Source organism: Hemitrygon akajei, chromosome 3 (assembly GCF_048418815.1).
Source record: "Hemitrygon akajei chromosome 3, sHemAka1.3, whole genome shotgun sequence".
Classification (NCBI taxonomy): Eukaryota; Metazoa; Chordata; class Chondrichthyes; order Myliobatiformes; family Dasyatidae; genus Hemitrygon; species Hemitrygon akajei.
The window spans coordinates 208,023,527-208,045,739 of record NC_133126.1 but is presented as its reverse complement, the minus strand read 5'-3'; the positions used below and the strand labels follow the sequence as shown (position 1 = coordinate 208,045,739).

The window sequence follows — 22,213 nt, the reverse complement described above, 5'->3', positions numbered from 1 at the left end:
GATATGGAGAGGATGTTTCCTACGGTGGGCGTATTCAGAACCAGAGGGCACAGCCTCATAATTGAGGGACAACTTTTTAAAACAAAGTTAGGGAGGAATTTTTTTAGCCAGGGACTAGTGAATCTGTGGAATGCTCAGCCACAGATTGCGATGGAAGCTAAGTCCTTGGGTATATTTATAGCGGAAGTTGATCGATTCCTGATTGGTCAGGGAATCAAAGGATATGGCAAAAAGGTAGGTGTATGGCGTTGAGTGGGATCCGAGATAAGCCATAATGGAATGGCGGAGCAGACTCGATGGGCTGAATGGCCTAATTTCCTCCTATGTCTTATGGTCTTACATTTAAAGCAGTTGTTGATAAATTCTTGATTGGTCAGGGCATGAAGGGATAAGGGGAGAAGGCAGGAGATTGGAACTGAGAGGAAACATGGATCAGCCACGATAAATTGTGGAGCAGGCTTGATGGGCCAAATGGCCTAATTCTGCTCCTACATTAGTCATCTTATGCTCAGACACTTCTGTGCCTAGTGTCACTTTACGGACATAAAATCAAACCATGTTTATCAGCTATTTTATGTATTTACAGTATTTTTAAATTTATATATACATATCTATATATAATTAAATAAGTAGTGCAAAAATAAAGCAAAAATATAGTGAGGTAGTGTTGACGGGTTCATTCTCCATTCAGAAATCTGATGTTGGAGGGAAAGAAGCTGTTCCTGAAACGTTGAGCGCGTGCCTTCAGGCTTCTGTACCTCGGCCTTATCAGTAGCTACGAGAAGAGGGCAACGATAAAAGATGATGCGGGCCTGGAAATAGAACAGGTAACACTCCCTTGTAGATGCCTGTCAAATACTTCAAGAGCAGAGACAGTCTTACAGGACATCCTCAACAATGAGGATACTGTTTTATTTAAGTTTTGTTGATGCTTACACAAAACAACAGACACAAACTAAAAGGGAGCCTGTGGATAAAGATCATTTACTCAAAGATACAATGCGGTCCTTCTGGCAACCCGATTTAACCCTAGCCTAATGACGGCACAGTTTACAATGACCAATTAACCTACTAACTGGTGCGTCGTTGAACTGTGGGAAACCAGAGCACCTGGAGGAAACCCAAGCTCACATGGGAAGGAGCAGTCAACGTGCTTCGAAAGGACGCTGGACTCTGGCGCCCTGAGGTCATACAAACCACTCTGCTACCGTGCGTGACACTGGTGGTTCTAATAGGGTCAGCACACAGTGAAGTTGCCTCAGCAAACTAAACACAGGGAAGCTGCTCTTATACTGCCTAACATTCCCAAGGCCACGACAGCAAAGATTACACCAAGACAGCATTTCCTATGTTGCGCCAGAATATTCCGTCTGTATGGTATAACAAGTACAGAGAGCTGGGCGTGCGGGCCAGCACATCTCAGAAGCCTGCCTCCTCTCCATGGACTCTCTATACTTTCCACTGCCTCAGTAAAGCAGCCAGAGTTATCAAAGACCCCACCCAGCCCACACATTCTCTGTTCTGCGCCCTTCCCATCGGGTAGAAGATAGAAAAGCCTGAAAGCACGTTCCATCAGGCTGAAGGACACTTATACCCTGCAGTTATAACCCCCTAAACTGGACCTAATTGCTGTCATTATCATCTTGCACCTTACTGTCGGCCTGCTCTGCACTTTCTCTCAAACTGTAGCTTCATTCTGCACAACAGAGATGAGGAGGAATTTCTTAGCCAGAGGGTGGTGAATCTGTGGAATTCATTGTTACAGTTGGTTGTGGAGCCCAAGTTATTGGGTATATTTGAAGCAGAGGTTGATTAGTCAGGGTGGTCAAAGTTTACAAGGAGAAGGCTGGAGAATGGGGTTGAGAGGGATAGTAAATCAGCCGTTGTGCAATGGCAGAACAGATGCAATGGGCTGAATGGTTTCATCCTGTTCCTATATCTTATGGTCTAAGAATCCTTTGCTTTGGGGCAGGGTGCAGGCTTGCTAGTTACAGGTCATTTAGACCATAAGACCATAATATATAGGAGAACAATTAGGCCATTTGGCCCATCGAGAGCACCACCATTCCATCATGGCTGATCTATTTTTCCTCTCAGCCCCAAACTCCTGCCCCCTCCCCATATCCCTTCATGCCCTGACCAGTCAAGAGTTATCAATCCTTAAATATTCATAAAAATGGCTTCTACAGCTACCTGTGGCAATGAATTCCACAGATTCACCATACTCTAGCTAAAGAAATTCCTCCACATCTCCATTCTAAAAGGAAACCCCTCTATTCTGAGGTTAAGTCCTCTGGTCATAGACTCTCCCACAATTAGAAATATCCCCTCCACATCCACTCTATCAAGGTATTTCAACATTCAATAGGTTTTTATGAGGTAACCCCTCATTCTTCTGAATTCCTGTGAATACAGGCCCAGAGACATCAAATGCTCTTCATATGACAAGCCATTCAATCCTGGAAACATTTTCGTGAATCCTTTGAACTCTCTCCAGTTTCAGCACACCTTTCTAAGGGGCCTAAACTTGCTCACAATACCATAAGTGAGACCTCACCAGTGCTTCACAAAGTCTCAACATAACATCATTTTACTCTACCTTTTAATTTCTTCTACCAAAGTGCATGAACAAACACTTCCTGACACTGAAATCCATCTGCCATTCCTTTGTGCATTCTCCGAATCTGTCTAAATCCTTCTGTCACCTCTCTAGTTTCTCAAAACTACCTGCCCCTCCACCTATATACATATTGTTCACAAAATTTGCAACAAAGCCATCAGTTCCATCATCCAAATCATTGACATATAACGTGAAAAGAATTGGACCCAACACCGACCCCTGTGGAACACTGCTAGTCACTGACAGCCAACCAGTAAATTCTCCCTTTATTCCCGCTCTTTGCCTCCTGCCAATTAGCCACTGCTTTATCCATGCTAGAATCTTTCCTGTAAAACCATGGGCTCTTAACTTGTTAAGCAGCCTCATGTGTGGCAACTTGTCAAAAGCTTTCTGAAAATCCAAGTACACAACATTAACTGATTCTCCTTTGCCTATCCTGCTTGTTATTTCTTCAAATAATTCCAAAAGATTTGTCAGGCAAGATTTTCTCTTGAGGAAACAATCCTGAATGAGGCCTATTTTATCATGTGCCTCCAAGTACCCTGAGACCTCATCCTTAATAATCGACTCCAACATCTTTATAACCACTGAGGTCAGACTAACTTGCCTATAGTTTCCTTTCTTCTGCCTCTTTCTCTTCTTCACTTTCACTTCTCTGAAGTGACATTTGTAATTTTCTAGTCTTCTGAAATATTTTATAATCTAATAATTTTAGAAAGATCTTTTCTAATGCCTCCACAATCTCTTCAGCCACCTCTTTCAGAACTCTGGGGTGTCCACCATCTGGTCCTGGTGATTTACCTAACTTTAGACCTTTCAGTTTCCCAAGAACTTTCTCCCAAGTAATGGCAACTTCACACACAACTGACCCCTGACACTCTCGAACTTCCACCATACTGCTAGCATCTTTCATAGTGAAGACTGATGCAATATAGTCAGCTCCATCTTGGGCACTAGCCTACAAAGTACCCAAGACACCTTTAGGAAGCAGTATCTCAGAAAGGCAGTGTCCATTATTAAAGACCTCCAGCACCGTGGGTATGCACTTTTCTCACTGTTACCATCAGGTAGGAGATACAGAAGACCGAAGGCACACTCTCAGTGATTCAGGAACAGCTTCCTCCCCTCTGCCATCCGATTCCTGAATGGACTTTGAAGCTTTGGACACTACCTCGCTTTTTAATATACAGCATTTCTGTTTTTGCACATTTTAAAATCATCTATTCAATATATGTAATTGATTTGCTTGTTTATTTATTATCGTTTTATTTTATTTTTTATTATTATTGTTTTTCCTCTCTCTGATAGTTTATGTATTGCATCGAACTGCTGCTAAGTTAACAAATTTCATGTCACATGCTGGTGATAATAAACCTGATTCTGAAATACTTATTCAGTTCATCCACCATTTCCTCGTCCCCCATTACTACCTCTCCAGCATAGTTTTCACGCGGTCCGATATCCACTTATTTCTCCTTTACACTTTATGTATCTGTAGAAATTTCTGCTATCCTCTTTAATATTATTGGCTAGCTTATTTCATGTTTCATCTTTTCCAGCTTGATGACTTTTTAGCTGATTCTTTGATTGTTGAAAGCTTTCCAATCTTCTAACTGCCCACTAATTTTTGCTTGATTATATGCCCTCTCTTTGGCTTTGACTTCTCCTGTTAGCCATGGTTGTGTCACCCTGCCTTTGGGATATTGCTTCCTCTTTGGGATGCACATATTCTGTCTTCTGAATTGCTTCCAGAAATTCCAGCCATTGCTGCTCTGCTGTCACTCCTGCCAGTGTTCTTTTCCAATCAATTCTGGCCAACTCCTCTCTCATGTCTCTGTAATTCCCTTTACTTCACTGTAATACTGATACATCTGACTTTTGCCTCTCCTTCTCAAATTTCAAGGTGAATACAATCATATGATGATTTCTTTCCCCTAAGGGTTCTTTCACCTTAAGCTCTCTAATTAATTTCTGTTCATTGCACAACACCCAATCCAGAATAGGTGATCCTCTATTGGGCTCAACCTCGAGCTGCTCTTAAAAAGCTACCTCATAAGCACACTAGAAATTTCCCCTCCTGGAATCCAGCACCAACCTAATGTTCCCAATCTACCTGCATATTGAAGTCCCCCGTGACTATTGTAACATTGCCTTTTGGCATGCATTTTCTATCTCCCATTGTAATTTGTAGGCCACATCCTTACTACTGTTTGGGGTCTGTATACAACTCCCATCAGGATCCTTTTACCCTTGCACTTCCTTAGCTCTATCCACAATGATTCAACACCTTCCAACCCTATGTCAGCTGTTTTCAATGATTTGACTTCAATTTTTACCAACAGAGCAATGCTATCACCTCTGCCTTCCTGCCGATCTTTTTGATACAATGTGTATCCCTGGATACTAAGCTCCCAGCTATAATCTTTCTTCAGCCATGATTCAGCAATGCCCAGAACATCATACTCGCCAATCTGTAACTGTGCTACAAGTTCATCTACCTTATTCTGTATATTTTGCCCATTCCGAAACAACAACTTCAGTCCTGTATTCACCTTTTCAGTTTTGTCCACCTTTTACATTGCAACTCATCCTGCTGACTGCAGGTTTCCACTATCATCTGCCTCTCCTTGCTAGGAGCATATACTTCCCTCTGTTTAACAACCAACTACCTCATCTTCAGCACTATCACTCCCACCCCCCTCCCGAACACGCCAGCAAAACTGCCCGCAAGGTTATTGAATCCCTTTGGATTCAGGTCTAACCCATGCCTTTTGTACAGGTTGCAATTGCCCCAGAGGTCCGAATGATGGATAAATCTGAACCCCTGCCCCCTGCAGCAGTTACACAGACACGCATTCAGCTGCCAAATCATCCTGTTCTTACCCTCACTGGCAGCAATCCAGAGATTACTGCCCTGGACATCCTGTTTCTCAGCTCTGCTGTGTGAAGCAGTCACTGGCCATGCTCATGACATGACATGCTCCTCGTGCTCACAGATCCTTGATGAGAAAGCATGAATACAGCTGAATCATAGAATGCACAACATCGAGCATAAAACAGTACAGCACCACAGCAGGTCTCTCAGCACACCATATTGTGCAAAACCAATTAAATTAGTTCACCAGAATCAGTATAGTTCCTGTGTAGTGAACTCCTGGACACTCTCCCTTGTCCAATGTGTCCCAGTGAACCGGAATCAGTATAGTTCCTGTGTAGTGAACTCCTGGACACTCTCCCTTATCCAGTGTGTCCCAGTGAACCGGAATCAGTATAGTTCCTGTGTAGTGAACTCCTGGACACTCTCCCTTGTCCAGTGTGTCCCAGTGAACCGGAATCAGTATAGTTCCTATGTAGTGAACTCCTGGACACTCTCCCTCGTCCAGTGTGTCCCAGTGAACCGGAATCAATTCCTGTATTTCCCGTATGAAACACTCTTCCACACTCCATTGGACCAATGTGGCTCAATTAACTGGAAACAACGTATTTCCTGTAGACCATTTACTACTTCTCTTCTTTCCTGTCGTCCATTGCTCCCAGATTTAAAGATTAACTTTACCTGTGACACGTACAACAGACTATACTGTGAAACATGTCATTTGCTTCAAATCAAGTCAGCGAGGAACCTGCAAGTGTCGGCCTGCTTCCAGCGACAGCGTAGCATGCCCACAACTCACTCAGCCTAACCCATGTCTTTGGAATGTGGAAGGAAATTCAGACGATATCCACTGGGTCTCGGGCAGAACATAAAAACTCTTTACAGATTGTGGCAGGAATCACACAGCTGGTGCTACAAAGCGTTGTGCTAATCACTCTTCTGCCATGCTGTCTGTTCGGCTATCAAATGAAGAGGGATGACTTTGTGGAGTCACCCGCTAACATAAAGCAGATGAGGTGGAAAGTCGCTCTGTACCTTTCTGTCCAGGACACCCTAGGCAGGAAAAGCAAGGCTGTGACAGAAAGCTCCCTCCATCTTCTCTGGCCAAATGCTATTCTGGCATGCAATTGAAATAAGTGATTGAATGAAACTGTTCATTCAAGCAAGAATTGTTTATTGAGATCGACCTACTTCTCTCCACCAACATCTCAATATGATTAATTGTCAGTCTGACTCATCTTGTTTGTGGTCTTCCACTGGTGATGTGCTACCTAATTTGCCTTTATAAAATCATGACAAACTCAGACAGAACACCATGAAATTGTTCTGTGAAGTCTTTCATTTCGATAGCACGTAGACACAGCCTGACAATGGTAAAACAGAAAAGTACAGCACAGGAACAGGCCCTTCAGCCCACAATGTTATGCAAATCCAGTTAAATAAGTAATCAACTGGCCACCCAAACTAATCTCTACTGCCTACGCAATGTTCATATTTCCATCTTCCTCATGTTCATGTGCCTATCTAAACATCTCTTAAAAGTCCCAAGTGTATCTGCCTCCACCACCACCCCAGACACCCACCACTCTGTGTAAAAGACTTGCCCACAGATCTCCTTTGAAATTACCTCCTCTCACCTTAAATACGTGCCCTCTGGTGTTAGACATTTCAACGCTGGTGAAAAAGATACTGTCTGTCTACTCTCTCTATGCCCCATGATCTTATAAACTTCCATCAGATCTCGCTCTGTTTACCTCAGTTTCCAGGACTCCTCATCTCATGTTCTCAATATTTATTGTTTATTTAATTGTTATTATTATAAAATAATGTTTCACTGAGTTGTGGGCACAGTTCAGTGATGGGGTGAGTGAAGCTGTCTCCTCTTGCTCCACAGTCTGATGGTTGAGGGTAATGCTGTGGGCCTGAGGCTCCTGTACCTGCCTCCTGACAGCAGCCGTGAGAAGAGAGCGCGATCTGGGTGGCAGGAATCCTTGATGACAGATGCTGATTTTCTGCGACAGCACTCTGTGTCAATGTGGGGAGGGCTTTACCTGTGATGGACTGGGTCATATCCACCACTTTTTGGTGCGTTTCCTGTTCAAGAACATTGGTGTTGCCATATCAGGCTGTGAGGCAGCCAGTCAACAGACTTTCCACTGCACCTCTATAGAAGTCAGGTGACATTCCAAATCTTGGTTGAATTTGCTGAAGTCCTTGTTGACAACACCCATAGCAATTACACCCTAACCACTGCCCTCAATCATCTCCAATACCTCCTCAACTAACTCACTCATCAGCACATGACCTGCCCCTCAAAAAGCCATGCTGACTCGTGTATGTTCATCCTCCCTCTGAGAATCTTCCTTCTCACTAATGTAAGACTCAACAGCCTATCATTTCCCAGTTTGTCCCCAATGTCCTTCTTTAACAAGGCAACAACTTTCGTAACGTTTGACTTTTAATTGATTGAGATCTCTGCTTACACAATACAGAGTGAGATCAGGGTTTAGCCAATGTTCAAGTTTGTGGCGAGGAGGTTAATGTCAATGGCTAGCATGCCAATGCATCCTTGCCACCCAAGGGAAGAAATGGAGCAATGTGAAAGATACTGAAGTGGAGTTTTTGTCCCTTTGATGATCAGAGGGCACCATGGTGCTACTTCAACTTGGGGCTTTGAGGTTCGTAGTTCAACCCCAGTGTCCCCGGTAAGGGCTTTGTACGTCCTCCCCATGGAATGTGTGGATTTCCTTCAGGTGTTCTGGTTTACTCCCACAGTCCAAAGTCATACAATTGGTCATTGTAAATTCAGCCAATGAAGTCTGCTCTGCAAATTCATTATGGCTGATTTTTATCCCTCTCAACCCCCTTCTTCTGCCTTCTCCTCATAACCTTTGACATCCTGATTAATCAAGCACCTATCAACCTCCACTTTAAATATACCCAAATGGCTTGGCCTCCACAGCCAACTGTGGCAATGAATTCCACAAATTCATCACCCGCTGGCTAAAGAAATTCCTCCTTGTCTCTGTTCTAAATGGACAGTTTCTGTTCTGAGACTGTGCCCTCTGGTCCTAGACTTCCCCACTACAGGAAATAATCCTTTCCACATCCACTCTATCTAGGGCTTTTAAGCCTGTATTTGACCCAAAACTGCTTCATAAAACATTATAGCACAGTACAGACCACAATGGTATGTCGACCTTATAACTTACTCTAAGGTCAATCCACTTTCTTTTGCACTGGAAAAGGTAGCTGTGATCAACCAGCGCACAGACTGAATACAATGTGAAAATTAAAACCTTCATTCTACGGTTGTGTCACACCGGCAAGTAGTTCAACTCACAATATAAATGACCAAGGTACTGTTAGGGCTGAGGAGGTATTTCTATGATCTTCACTCTGGAGGTATATCAAAGGAATACTTACATAAGACTATAGGAGCAGAATTAGGCCATTCAGTCCAATGAGTCTGCTCTGCCATTCCATCATGGCTGATTTATTATCCCTCTCAATCCCCTTCTCTGTAACCTTTGATACTCTGACTAATCAAGAACTTATCACCCTCTGCTCTAAATATGCCCAATGACTTGACATCTGTCACAGTTTGTGGCAGTGAATTCCATAGATTCACCACCCTCGGGCTGAAGAAGTTCCTCATCTCTGTTCAAAATGGACACCCCTGTATTCTGAAGCTGTGCCCTCTAGTACTAGATTCCCCCATTACAGAAAACATCCTCTCCTCATCCACTTTATCTAGGCCTTTCGATATTCAGTAGGTTGCAATGAAATTCCCCACTCATTCTTCTAAACTCCAGTGAGTACAGACCCCATGTGTTAACCCTTTCATTCTGGGAATCATTTTCATGAACTTCCTCTGGATCCTCTCCAATGTCAGCACATCTTTTCTTAGATAAGGGATACAAAACTGCTCATAGTAGTCCAAGTGCAGACTGACCACTGCTTTATAAAGCCTCAGCATTAAATCCTTGCTCTTATATTCTGCTAGACGAATGGAGTTAGGAAATCTGGAGGGAACTCAAAAGAATACTGACAATGGTGCATGAGGACATGACGAGTGGAGTTGGGAATTTCTGCTAAAACCGCACAGTCTTCACATCTCCAAATTCACCAGTTTTGATCTGAGTTAAGACTCATCTGTCACAAACCACAAAAGTAAAAGGGAGCTTCCGCTGGTTTCATTTTGATTAAGACTGGTCTGTGGATTGTTAGATTTTCGAGAAAGTTAATGAAATATTTCTTTATTTTTACAATTTACCGTATGTGTGAATGTTGCAAGCAGCGAGGGAGATTATCTTCAAAGTTGTCATTAAATAGCTGGCGACGAGTCAGACTATGTTTACTGAGTTCTTCCTATTGAAATACAGTTTGAAACAGTGTGTAGGTGAACCAATGGCCCCTGACCTTTGCAGATATCCACTGAGTGATGATAATAATCATTCTTACTCATGCAAGGCAATGCAGAATTATCCTAATTAACCTCGCTCTCCATTGACACATTGAACCACAATGACTGTGTTCACCATTTTCCTCGGTTCTGCTTCCTGCTCTTCTTGGACTGTATAGCAACATTTGGTTAAGTTTTATTTATTAAACCAAGGTTTCATCAGGTCCAAGTTCCAGCTTAATTGTCATTCAACCAAACCCATGAATACAGACAAATGAAACAATGTTCCTCTGGGGTCAAGGTGCAAAACACAGTACCAACAGTCACACACAGCACGAAGCACATATAGCACACAAGATGGGAACAGACATGCAGTCACACAACGTAATAATAATCCAGCCCAAGTCGCTGAGTTTCATGTCCTGTAGATCAATGGCTCACAGATGTTGTCAGCAAAAGCCAGCGGCAGTCTGATGATGAAATAATGGTGCAACCACGGATGAGTGTAATGCAATTGGTCTTCCACTGAGCGAACAAGGGAGGGTAGCACCGAAGGGAGAGGTCAGTGCCTAACCCAGAATGGATTCCAGCGTGCCTGCCATGCCACTGCTCCCTCCTACACAAGCCCCATGGATGGCTGCAACAGGCAATCCTGCGGTATGAGGGCTTGATCTGCACTACAACTGAGGCCATGTAGCTCCACTAACGTCAGCCTCACCAATCAACTAGTCAATTGGACTTTGGGACCTTGTGGACATACTGAAACTTACAGCTGATTACTCTTGTTTGTAAGACCCCATATTTTAAAGACACAATCCAAAAATGTTTATATTTAAAATTCCATAATGTCTTGCCCCCACCCCTACACCATCCCTATCACTTCCATCTCTCTCTAGCCCCAACACCCATTGTAGATCCGTAACCTCCTCCTGCCCCGACACCCCTTGCAGATCCATGCCTCCACCTGCCCCGACACCCATTGTAGATCCATGGCCTCCTCCTGCCTCTACACCCATTGTAGATCCATGGCCTCCTCCTGCCTCTACACCCATTGTAGATCCATGGCCTCCTCCTGCCTCTACACCCTTTGTAGATACATGGCCTCCTCCTGCCCCGACACCCATTGTAGATCCATGGCCTCCTCCTGCCCCGACACCCATTGTAGATCCATGCCTCCTCCTGCCTCTACACCCATTGTAGATCCATGGCCTCCTCCTGCCTCTACACCCATTGTAGATCCATGGCCTCCTCCTGCCTCTACACCCATTGTAGATCCATGGCCTCCTCCTGCCTCTACACCCATTGTAGATCCATGGCCTCCTCCTGCCTCTACACCCATTGTAGATCCATGGCCTCCTCCTGCCTCTACACCCATTGTAGATCCATGGCCTCCTCCTGCCTCTACACCCATTGTAGATCCATGCCTCCTCCTGCCTCTACACCCATTGCAGATCCATGCCTCCTCCTGCCCTGACACCCATTGTAGATCCATGGCCTCCTCCTGCCTCTACACCCATTGCAGATCCATGGCCTCCTCCTGCCTCTACACCCATTGTAGATCCATGGCCTCCTCCTGCCTCTACACCCATTGCAGATCCATGGCCTCCTCCTGCCCCGACACCCATTGCAGATCCATGGCCTCCTCCTGTCTCTACACCCATTGCAGATCCATGGCCTCCTCCTGCCTCTACACCCATTGTAGACCCATGGCCTCCTCCTGCCTCTACACCCATTGTAGATCCATGGCCTCCTCCTGCCTCTACACCCATTGTAGATCCATGGCCTCCTCCTGCCTCTACACCCATTGTAGATCCATGCCTCCTCCTGCCTCTACACCCATTGTAGATCCATGGCCTCCTCCTGCCCTGACACCCATTGCAGATCCATGGCCTCCTCCTGCCTCTACACCCATTGTAGACCCATGGCCTCCTCCTGCCTCTACACCCATTGCAGATCCATGGCCTCCTCCTGCCTCTACACCCATTGTAGATCCATGGCCTCCTCCTGTCTCTACACCCATTGTAGATCCATGCCTCCTCCTGCCTCTACACCCATTGTAGATCCATGGCCTCCTCCTGCCTCTACACCCATTGTAGATCCATGGCCTCCTCCTGCCTCTACACCCATTGTAGATCCATGCCTCCTCCTGCCTCTACACCCATTGTAGATCCATGGCCTCCTCCTGCCTCTACACCCATTGTAGATCCATGGCCTCCTCCTGCCTCTACACCCATTGTAGACCCATGGCCTCCTCCTGCCTCTACACCCATTGTAGATCCATGGCCTCCTCCTGCCTCTACACCCATTGTAGATCCATGGCCTCCTCCTGCCTCTACACACATTGCAGATCCAATTGCAGTTCAATTGAAAAACTACAATGGTAAAAGGACAGTTCTTTAAAAAAAAGAACCTGAGACCGTGGCAGAAACGACAAAACAGAACAGGAACATGAGTGGTTTCCGTTTCTTGGTCAGCACTTAGAGATGTATCTCTCGATCTAATCGCACCTACACTTCAAATCTGCTCGCCCACATAATTCACTTTCAAAAAGGGCATCAGTATTGGAAACTTTTCAGAAACATCACCACTCTGGAGAGCAGATGTCCAACCACTGTTCTCTCTGCTGGTGCTTTCAAAACAAACACCACCATCATTTCAAACTTCTACCAATAATAGCTGAGTAGAGCATGGGCAGGTTGTTGTGTCTGTGACATTATCAGCCAATAAATAGGTCACAATCTGGATTATTCACTTCCCAATCATCAACAGTTTTCTATAAGCCCACATTAAGACTACACTGCAGTATCAATACAGTCCTTGCAAACTGAAAGTTATTCCTCAAAAACACTATTTATTTTTAAGAAAGAATTCCTTTATCTGGAGTTTAACCCGGTCAAACGTGAAGTATGGCGCCTTGGTAGGTCAAACATAAACCGACAGTACACTGTTAAAGGCAAGACCCTTAACAGGGTTGATGAGCAGAGGGATCTTGGGATCCAGGTTCATAACCTCCTGAAAGTGGCAACGCAGGTTGATAAGGTGGTTAAGAAGGCTTATGACATGCTTGCCCTAGAGGTCAAGGCATTGAGTTCAAAACTCAGGAAGTTACGTTGCAGCTTTATAAAACTCTAGTCAGGCCATATCTAGAGTTGCTTCCATTTCTGGTCGTCCCATTATAGAGAGAATGTTGAGGGTTTGGAGAGGGTGCAGAGAGGTTTATCAGGATGCCCCTGGTTTAAAGGGCATGAGCTATCACGAGAGGTTGCACAAAATTGGATTGTTTTGTCTGGATTGGTGGACACTGAGGGGCGATCTGATAGGTTTATAAGATTATGAGAGGCATAGACAGAGAAGATAGACAGTATCAGTCTCCTAGGGTTGAAATGTCTGATACCAGGGAGCATGCATATAAGGTGAGAGGATGTCATTTCAAAGGAGATGTGAGGGGGAAGATTTTTTGCACAGAGAGTGGAGGGTACCTGGAATGTGATGCCTGGACTGGGGTAGAGGCAGAAACATTAGAGACTTTTAAGAGACATTTACATAGGCACATGGATGTGAGAAAATTGGAAGGGCAGGGATATTGCAGGCAGTAAAGGTAAGTTTAGACCATTTGATTATGAATTTATTTGGTTCAGCACAACATTGTAGATGAATGGCCTGTTCATGTACTGTACACTGTGGATGAATGGCCAGTTCTTGTACTGTACACTGTGGATGAATGGCCAGTTCCTGCACTGTACACTGTGGATGAATGGCCAGTTCCTGTACTGTACACTGTGGATGAATGGCCAGTTCATGTACTGTACACTGTGGATGAATGGCCTGTTCCTGTACTGTACACTGTGGATGAATGGCCAGTTCCTGTACTGTACATTGTGGATGAATGGCCAGTTCCTGTACTGTACACTGTGGATGAATGGCCTGTTCCTGTACTGTACACTGTGGATGAATGGCCTGTTCCTGTGCTGTACACTGTGGATGAATGGCCTGTTCCTGTACTGTACACTGTGGATGAATGGCCAGTTCCTGTACTGTACACTGTGGATGAATGGCCTGTTCCTGTACTGTACACTGTGGATGAATGGCCTGCTCCTGTACTGTACATTGTGGATGAATGGCCAGTTCTTGTACTGTACACTGTGGATGAATGGCCAGTTCCTGCACTGTACACTGTGGATGAATGGCCAGTTCCTGTACTGTACACTGTGGATGAATGGCCAGTTCATGTACTGTACACTGTGGATGAATGGCCTGTTCCTGTACTGTACACTGTGGATGAATGGCCAGTTCCTGTACTGTACATTGTGGATGAATGGCCAGTTCCTGTACTGTACACTGTGGATGAATGGCCTGTTCCTGTACTGTACACTGTGGATGAATGGCCTGTTCCTGTGCTGTACACTGTGGATGAATGGCCTGTTCCTGTACTGTACACTGTGGATGAATGGCCAGTTCCTGTACTGTACACTGTGGATGAATGGCCTGTTCCTGTACTGTACACTGTGGATGAATGGCCTGCTCCTGTACTGTACACTGTGGATGAATGGCCAGTTCCTGTACTGTACACTGTGGATGAATGGCCTGTTCCTGTACTGTACACTGTGGATGAATGGCCTGCTCCTGTACTGTACACTGTGGATGAATGGCCAGTTCCTGTACTGTACACTGTGGATGAATGGCCTGTTCCTGTACTGTACACTGTGGATGAATGGCCAGTTCCTGTACTGTACACTGTGGATGAATGACCTGTTCATGTACTGTACATTGTGGATGAATGGCCTGTTCCTGTACTGTACACTGTGGATGAATGGCCTGCTCCTGTACTGTACACTGTGGATGAATGGCCTGTTCCTGTACTGTACACTGTGGATGAATGGCCAGTTCCTGTACTGTACACTGTGGATGAATGGCCAGTTCCTGTACTGTACACTGTGGATGAATGGCCAGTTCCTGTACTGTACACTGTGGATGAATGGCCAGTTCCTGTACTGTACACTGTGGATGAATGGCCTGTTCATGTACTGTACACTGTGGATGAATGGCCAGTTCCTGTACTGTACATTGTGGATGAATGGCCAGTTCCTGCACTGTACACTGTGGATGAATGGCCAGTTCCTGTACTGTACACTGTGGATGAATGGCCAGTTCCTGCACTGTACACTGTGGATGAATGGCCAGTTCCTGTACTGTACACTGTGGATGAATGGCCAGTTCCTGTACTGTACACTGTGGATGAATGGCCAGTTCCTGTACTGTACACTGTGGATGAATGGCCTGTTCATGTACTGTACACTGTGGATGAATGGCCAGTTCCTGTACTGTACATTGTGGATGAATGGCCAGTTCCTGTACTGTACACTGTGGATGAATGGCCTGTTTCTGTACTGTACACTGTGGATGAATGGCCAGTTCCTGTACTGTACACTGTGGATGAATGGCCTGTTTCTGTACTGTACACTGTGGATGAATGGCCAGTTCCTGTACTGTACACTGTGGATGAATGGCCTATTCATGTACTGTACACTGTGGATGAATGGCCAGTTCCTGTACTGTACACTGTGGATGAATGGCCAGTTCCTGTACTGTACTCTGTGGATGAATGGCCTGTTCCTGTACTGTACACTGTGGATGAATGGCCAGTTCCTGTACTGTACACTGTGGATGAATAGCCTGTTCCTGTACTGTACTCTGTGGGGTGAATGGCCAGTTCTTGTACTGTACATTGTGGATGAATGGCCAGTTCTTGTACTGTACATTGTGGATGAATGGCCTGTTCCTGTACTGTACACTGTGGATGAATGGCCTGTTCCTGTACTGTACACTGTGGATGAATGGCCTGTTCCTGTACTGTACATTGTGGATGAATGGCCAGTTCCTGTACTGTACACTGTGGATGAATGGCCAGTTCTTGTACTGTACACTGTGGATGAATGGCCAGTTCCTGTACTGTACTCTGTGGATGAATGGCCAGTTCCTGTACTGTACACTGTGGATGAATGGCCAGTTCCTGTACTGTACACTATGGATGAATGGCCAGTTCCTGTACTGTACTCTGTGGATGAATGGCCTGTTCCTGTACTGTACACTATGGATGAATGACCTGTTCCTGTACTGTACATTGTGGATGAATGGCCTGTTCCTGTACTGTACACTGTGGATGAATGGCCTGTTCCTGTACTGTACACTGTGGATGAATGGCCAGTTCTTGTACTGTACACTGTGGATGAATGGCCTGTTCCTGTACTGTACACTGTGGATGAATGGCCTGCTCCTGTACTGTACACTGTGGATGAATGGCCTGTTCCTGTACTGTACACTGTGGATGAATGGCCTGTTCCTGTACTGTACACTGTGGATGAATGGCCTGCTCCTGTGCTGTACACTGTGGATGAATGGCCTGTTCCTGTACTGTACACTGTGGATGAATGGCCTGTTCCTGTACTGTACACTGTGGATGAATGGCCTGCTCCTGTACTGTACACTGTGGATGAATGGCCAGTTCTTGTACTGTACACTGTGGATGAATGGCCTGTTCCTGTACTGTACACTGTGGATGAATGGCCTGCTCCTGTACTGTACACTGTGGATGAATGGCCTGTTCCTGTACTGTACACTGTGGATGAATGGCCTGTTCCTGTACTGTACACTGTGGATGAATGGCCTGCTCCTGTGCTGTACACTGTGGATGAATGGCCTGTTCCTCTACTGTACACTGTGGATGAATGGCCTGTTCCTGTACTGTACACTGTGGATGAATGGCCAGTTCCTGTACTGTACACTGTGGATGAATGACCTGTTCCTGTACTGTACACTGTGGATGAATGGCCTGTTCCTGTACTGTACACTGTGGATGAATGGCCAGTTCCTGTACTGTACACTGTGGATGAATGGCCTGTTCCTGTACTGTACACTGTGGATGAATGGCCTGCTCCTGTACTGTACACTGTGGATGAATGGCCAGTTCCTGTACTGTACATTGTGGATGAATGGCCAGTTCCTGTACTGTACACTGTGGATGAATGGCCAGTTCCTGTACTGTACATTGTGGATGAATGGCCTGTTCCTGTGCTGTACACTGTGGATGAATGGCCAGTTCCTGTACTGTACACTGTGGATGAATGGCCAGTTCCTGTACTGTACACTGTGGATGAATGGCCTGTTCCTGTACTGTACACTGTGGATGAATGGCCAGTTCCTGTACTGTACACTGTGGATGAATGGCCAGTTCCTGTACTGTACATTGTGGATGAATGGCCTGTTCCTGTACTGTACACTGTGGATGAATGGCCAGTTCCTGTACTGTACACTGTGGATGAATGGCCTGTTCCTGTACTGTACACTGTGGATGAATGGCCTGTTCCTGTACTGTACATTGTGGATGAATGGCCTGTTCCTGTACTGTACACTATGGATGAATGACCTGTTCCTGTACTGTACATTGTGGATGAATGGCCTGTTCCTGTACTGTACACTGTGGATGAATGGCCTGTTCCTGTACTGTACACTGTGGATGAATAGCCAGTTCCTGTACTGTACATTGTGGATGAATGGCCTGTTCCTGTACTGTACACTATGGATGAATGACCTGTTCCTGTACTGTACACTGTGGATGAATGGCCTGTTCCTGTACTGTTCATTGTGGATGAATGGCCTGTTCCTGTACTGTACACTGTGGATGAATGGCCTGTTCCTGTACTGTACACTGTGGATGAATGGCCAGTTCCTGTACTGTACATTGTGGATGAATGGCCAGTTCCTGTACTGTACATTGTGGATGAATGGCCTGTTCCTGTACTGTACACTGTGGATGAATGACCTGTTCCTGTACTGTACACTGTGGATGAATGGCCTGTTCCTGTACTGTACACTGTGGATGAATGGCCAGTTCCTGTACTGTACATTGTGGATGAATGGCCTGCTCCTGTGCTGTACTGCTTTCTGTTCTCTGACTCTCAGTTCCCTGATCTTCCAGTTATTAATCTATCTCCATATTAAGTACAGGTAATGAATTGGCCCCAACCACAGAGTGTTCTGAAGATTCACTACCTTCTCCAAGAGAGATTTCTATACACCAGTGTTTAATGATCTATATCCTGCCATAGCCTCAGAGAACCTTCTCTGCTACCCACAATACAAACAACAGTAACAAAACCTCCCATTCTTAAACTCCAAACCCTTCCCAATAAAAGCCAAACGGTGGTTTAAAACATGATATAGATAGATTAAGTGCGAGGGCAAAATGTACAGAGTGTGCAGACTGAAAATAACATTTCCTCCTCACTGATAATCAACACTGGCACACCTCAACGATGCATGTTTAGCCCAGTGCTCCACTCTCTCTATATCAATGACTGGCTAAGTAAAGCTCAAACAGTATCTAGTAATTTGCTGAAGTCACAACTCATTTTGGCAGAATTTCAGATGGTGATGAGGAGGACACCCAGCCTAGGAATAAAGGGACCTGTTCTGGTTGGCTGCAGGCAACTAGTGGTGTTCCACAGAGGTCAGTATTAGGACCGCTACTTTTCACATTGCTTGTCAATGATTTAGACAGATGGAATTGATGGCTTTGTAGCAAAGTTTGCAGATGATACGAAGATAGGTGAAGTGTTGAGGAAGCAATGTGATTGCAGGACTTAGACAAGTTGGAAGAATGGGCAAAAAAGTGGCAGATGGAATACAGTGTTGGGAAAGGTATGATCATACATTTTGGTAAAAGGAACAATACTGCAGACTCTTATCTAAATGGGGAGAAGGTTCCAACGTCAGAGGAGCAGAGACAGAAGCCCAGTTTTAAAGACTCCCAGAAGGTTAATTTACAGGTTGAGTCTGTGATAAAGAAGGCAAATGTAATGTTGGCATTTATTTCAAAGGGAATAGAATATAAAAGCCAGGAGATAATGCTAAGCCTTTATAAGACACTAGTCACACTGCACTTAAAGTATTGTCAACAGTTTTGGGCCCCATATCTCAGAAAGGATGTGTTGTCATTGGAGAGTCCAGAACTTTGGGCCTGTACTCACTGGAGTTCAGATGGTTGCCAGGGATGGGAGATCTCATTGAAACCTACCAAATATTGAAAGGACTAGATAGAGTGGATGTGGAGGGGATGTTTCCTCTGGTGGGGTATACAAAACTACTCAAAACTGAGTGGCAACCTTTTACAACAGAGGTAAAGAGGAGTAGTGAATTTCTGGATTGCTCTTCCCCAGACTGATTTGGAGGCCAAGTCCATGGGTATACTTAAGGCAGAAGTTGATCATTTCATGATCGGTCAGGACATCAAAATAAAGATACAGCGAGAAGGCAGGTGTATGTGGTTAAGCGGGATCAGCCATGATGGCGGAGCAGACTTGATGGGCTGAATAGCCTAAGTGTGCTCCTATGTCTTATGGAGATAGATCAGCTGGTTGAGTGGGGTCACAACAAAAACCTCGCACTCCTCATCAGTAAAACCAAAGAACTGATAGTGGACTTTAGGAAGGGGAAGCTGAGGGAACACAGACTGGTCCTCATCGAGGGATTGGCAGTGGAAAGGGTGAGCAGTTTCAAGTTCCTGGGTGTCAACATCTCTGAGGATCCATCCTGGGCCCAACATATCAATGCAATTACAAAGAAGGCATAACAGCGGCTATACTTCATCAGGAGTTTGAGGAGACTTGGTATGTCACCAAAGACTCTCATAAATTTCTACAGATGTACCATTGGGAGCATTCTAACTGGTTGCATTAGCCATCTGGTATGGAGGGGTCCCTGCGGAGGCTCGGAAAAATCTGCAGGAAGTTGTAAACATAACCACCTCCATCATGGGCACCAGCCTCCTCAGCATCAAGGACATGTTTAAAAGGCAATGCCTCAAAAAGGTGGCTTCCAACATTACGGATCTCCATCACCCAGGACATGCCCTCTTTTCATCGCTACTATTGAGGAGGAGATACAAAAGCCTGAAGACACACACTCAACAATTCAGGAACAGCTTCTTCCCCTCCATCATCAGATTTCTGAATGATAATTAACCCATGTACATTGCCTCACTACTTTTTTTCTTTGCTCTGCTCTCATTTTGCATTACTCATTTAATTTTTAAAATATATTTCTTATTGTAATTTATATTTTTTTATTAATAAGTATTCTGGTTTACTGCTGCTTCAAAACCACAAATTTGACAGCCTATGCCAGTGATATTAAACCTGATTCTGATATTCTTCAACTCCACTCCCTTCTCAAAACCAAACTGCAATTTACAAGATATAGGCAGATTGAGTGAGTGGGCTAAGTGTAGTTTAGTGTGGAGATATGTGAGTTGCTGCACTGTGCTGAGTGAAATCGAAGGACATATTATTACCTGAGAAGAAAGAGACTGTAATCAAGTGAATAAACAGTCAACATTTCGGACCAAACCTTCCATTCAACCAAGACTGCTGAGTTCCTCCAGCATTTTGTCTGTATAGCTCTGGATTTCCAGCACCTGCAGAATCTCTTGTCTTAGTAAGTAAAGTTCAGCGGGATCTGTGTGTCCATAATTCCTCTTTAGCTCTCTTCTGAGACACCTTGCTGCAAAGACCAAAACGATGAGGAGGCTCATCACTGAAGCCCTGTTTGCTGATGACTGTGCCCTCATGGCCCACCAGAAGAACCACCTGCAGATGGGATTGTCGACAAGTTCTCCGCAGCCTCAAAGCTGTTCAGCCTGACAATCAGCCTTGGTAAGACAGAAGTTCTCATGCAACCTGCACCAAACAGTCACCCTCCTCAGCCATGCATCACCATCGACGGCACTGTCCTGAAGAATGTGGAGAGCTTCAAGTATCTATGAAACACCATCTCCAGTGACGGATCCCTTGACAAAGAGATCATAGCAAGGATCCAGAAAGCCAGCCAGGCACTCGGGAAACTCCGTGTCAAGGTTCTGGAGCACAAGGACATTCAGCTTTCAACCAGGCTCAAGGTGTACAAGGCTGTGGTCCTCACCTCTCTCCTGTACGGCTGTGAAACCTGGACCCTGTACCACAGGCACATCAATCAGCTGGAGCAGTTTCACATGCGCTCTGTGCGGTCAATCATGAGGATTCGATGGTAGGACCAAATCACCAACCAGGAAGTCCTTGACAGAGCCAACAGCACAAGCATTGAGGCAAGGATCCCCCAGGCCCAGCTATGCTGGACCGGCCGTGTAATCCGCGTGGGTGAAACAAGGATCCCCAGGCCCGGCTACGCTGGACCGGCCGTGTAATCCGCATGGGTGAAACAAGGATCCCCCAGGCCCGGCTACGCTGGACCGGCCGTGTAATCCGCGTGGGTGAAACAAGGATCCCCCAGGCCCGGCTACGCTGGACCGGCCGTGTAATCCGCGCGGGTGAAACAAGGATCCCCCAGGCCCGGCTACGCTGGACCGGCCGTGTAATCCGCATGGGTGAAACAAGGATCCCCCAGGCCCGGCTACGCTGGACCGGCCGTGTAATCCGCGTGGGTGAAACAAGGATCCCCCAGGCCCAGCTACGCTGGACCGGCTGTGTAATCCGCGTGGGTGAAACAAGGATCCCCCAGGCCCAGCTACGCTGGACCAGCCGTGTAATCCGCGTGGGTGAAACAAGGATCCCCCAGGCCCGGCTACGCTGGTCCGGCCGTGTAATCCGCGCGGGTGAAACAAGGATCCCCCAGGCGGTGAGCTTGAGCGTGGCAGTCGCAATCAGTGCCGCCCCTAAAAAGATCCAAAGACAATTTGAGATCGTACATCAAATGGGCAGACCTCCAGCCTCGACAGCTTGAGGAGTCCGCAGCCGACAGGGCTGTGTGGCGCGCCCTGGCCAGGAAAGCCGCATCTGACTTTGAGGATGGCCGAAATCGTCACCTTGCAGCAGCACGAGACCGACGTCACAAAGCTGTGTGTGCACCTGTTCCAACAACTGTCATTCCATGTCCAACCTGCAACCCCACGTGTGCTTCGGTTTAGTTTTCCTCGGACCCCGAAAGACAACCACAAAAAGGTCACCTCTCAACTTTGAGGCTGTGCCCTCTAGTTCTGGATACCCTCACCACAGGAAACATACTCTCCACATCCACTGTATGTAGTCCTTTCAAGGAGTGTCCTGCAGTATGAAGCTCAAAATTTTAGCAGGCAAGTCCAATAAATAGTTAAGGAGGCAAACTGCTCTTTGGAAAGCATTTAAAAATATGATTTTGTTGCTGCACAGGGTGTTGGTGGGACCACACCTGGAATACTGAGCATAATTTTGCACACTTTATCTAAAAACATGCAGTTACCATATAATCCTAATACCATAAGTCATAGGAGCAGAATTAGGCCATT

At 45.7% G+C, this 22,213-nt stretch overlaps 1 protein-coding gene across 3 annotated transcripts in view; it reads right to left on the bottom strand.

The window, feature by feature from the left end:
- LOC140725808 (lipoma-preferred partner homolog) overlaps nt 1–22,213 on the bottom strand; it is a 466,117-nt gene that overhangs the window by 277,200 nt on the left and 166,704 nt on the right. The window contains exon 1 of one of the 3 annotated variants that reach the window (XM_073041778.1): nt 5,504–5,522. The exons of the other annotated variants lie outside the window; for them this stretch is intronic. The gene's annotated coding sequence lies outside the window, so the exon portion shown is untranslated. Of the gene's footprint in view, nt 1–5,503; nt 5,523–22,213 lie in introns of those variants that run through there. 3 annotated transcript variants of the gene reach the window in all.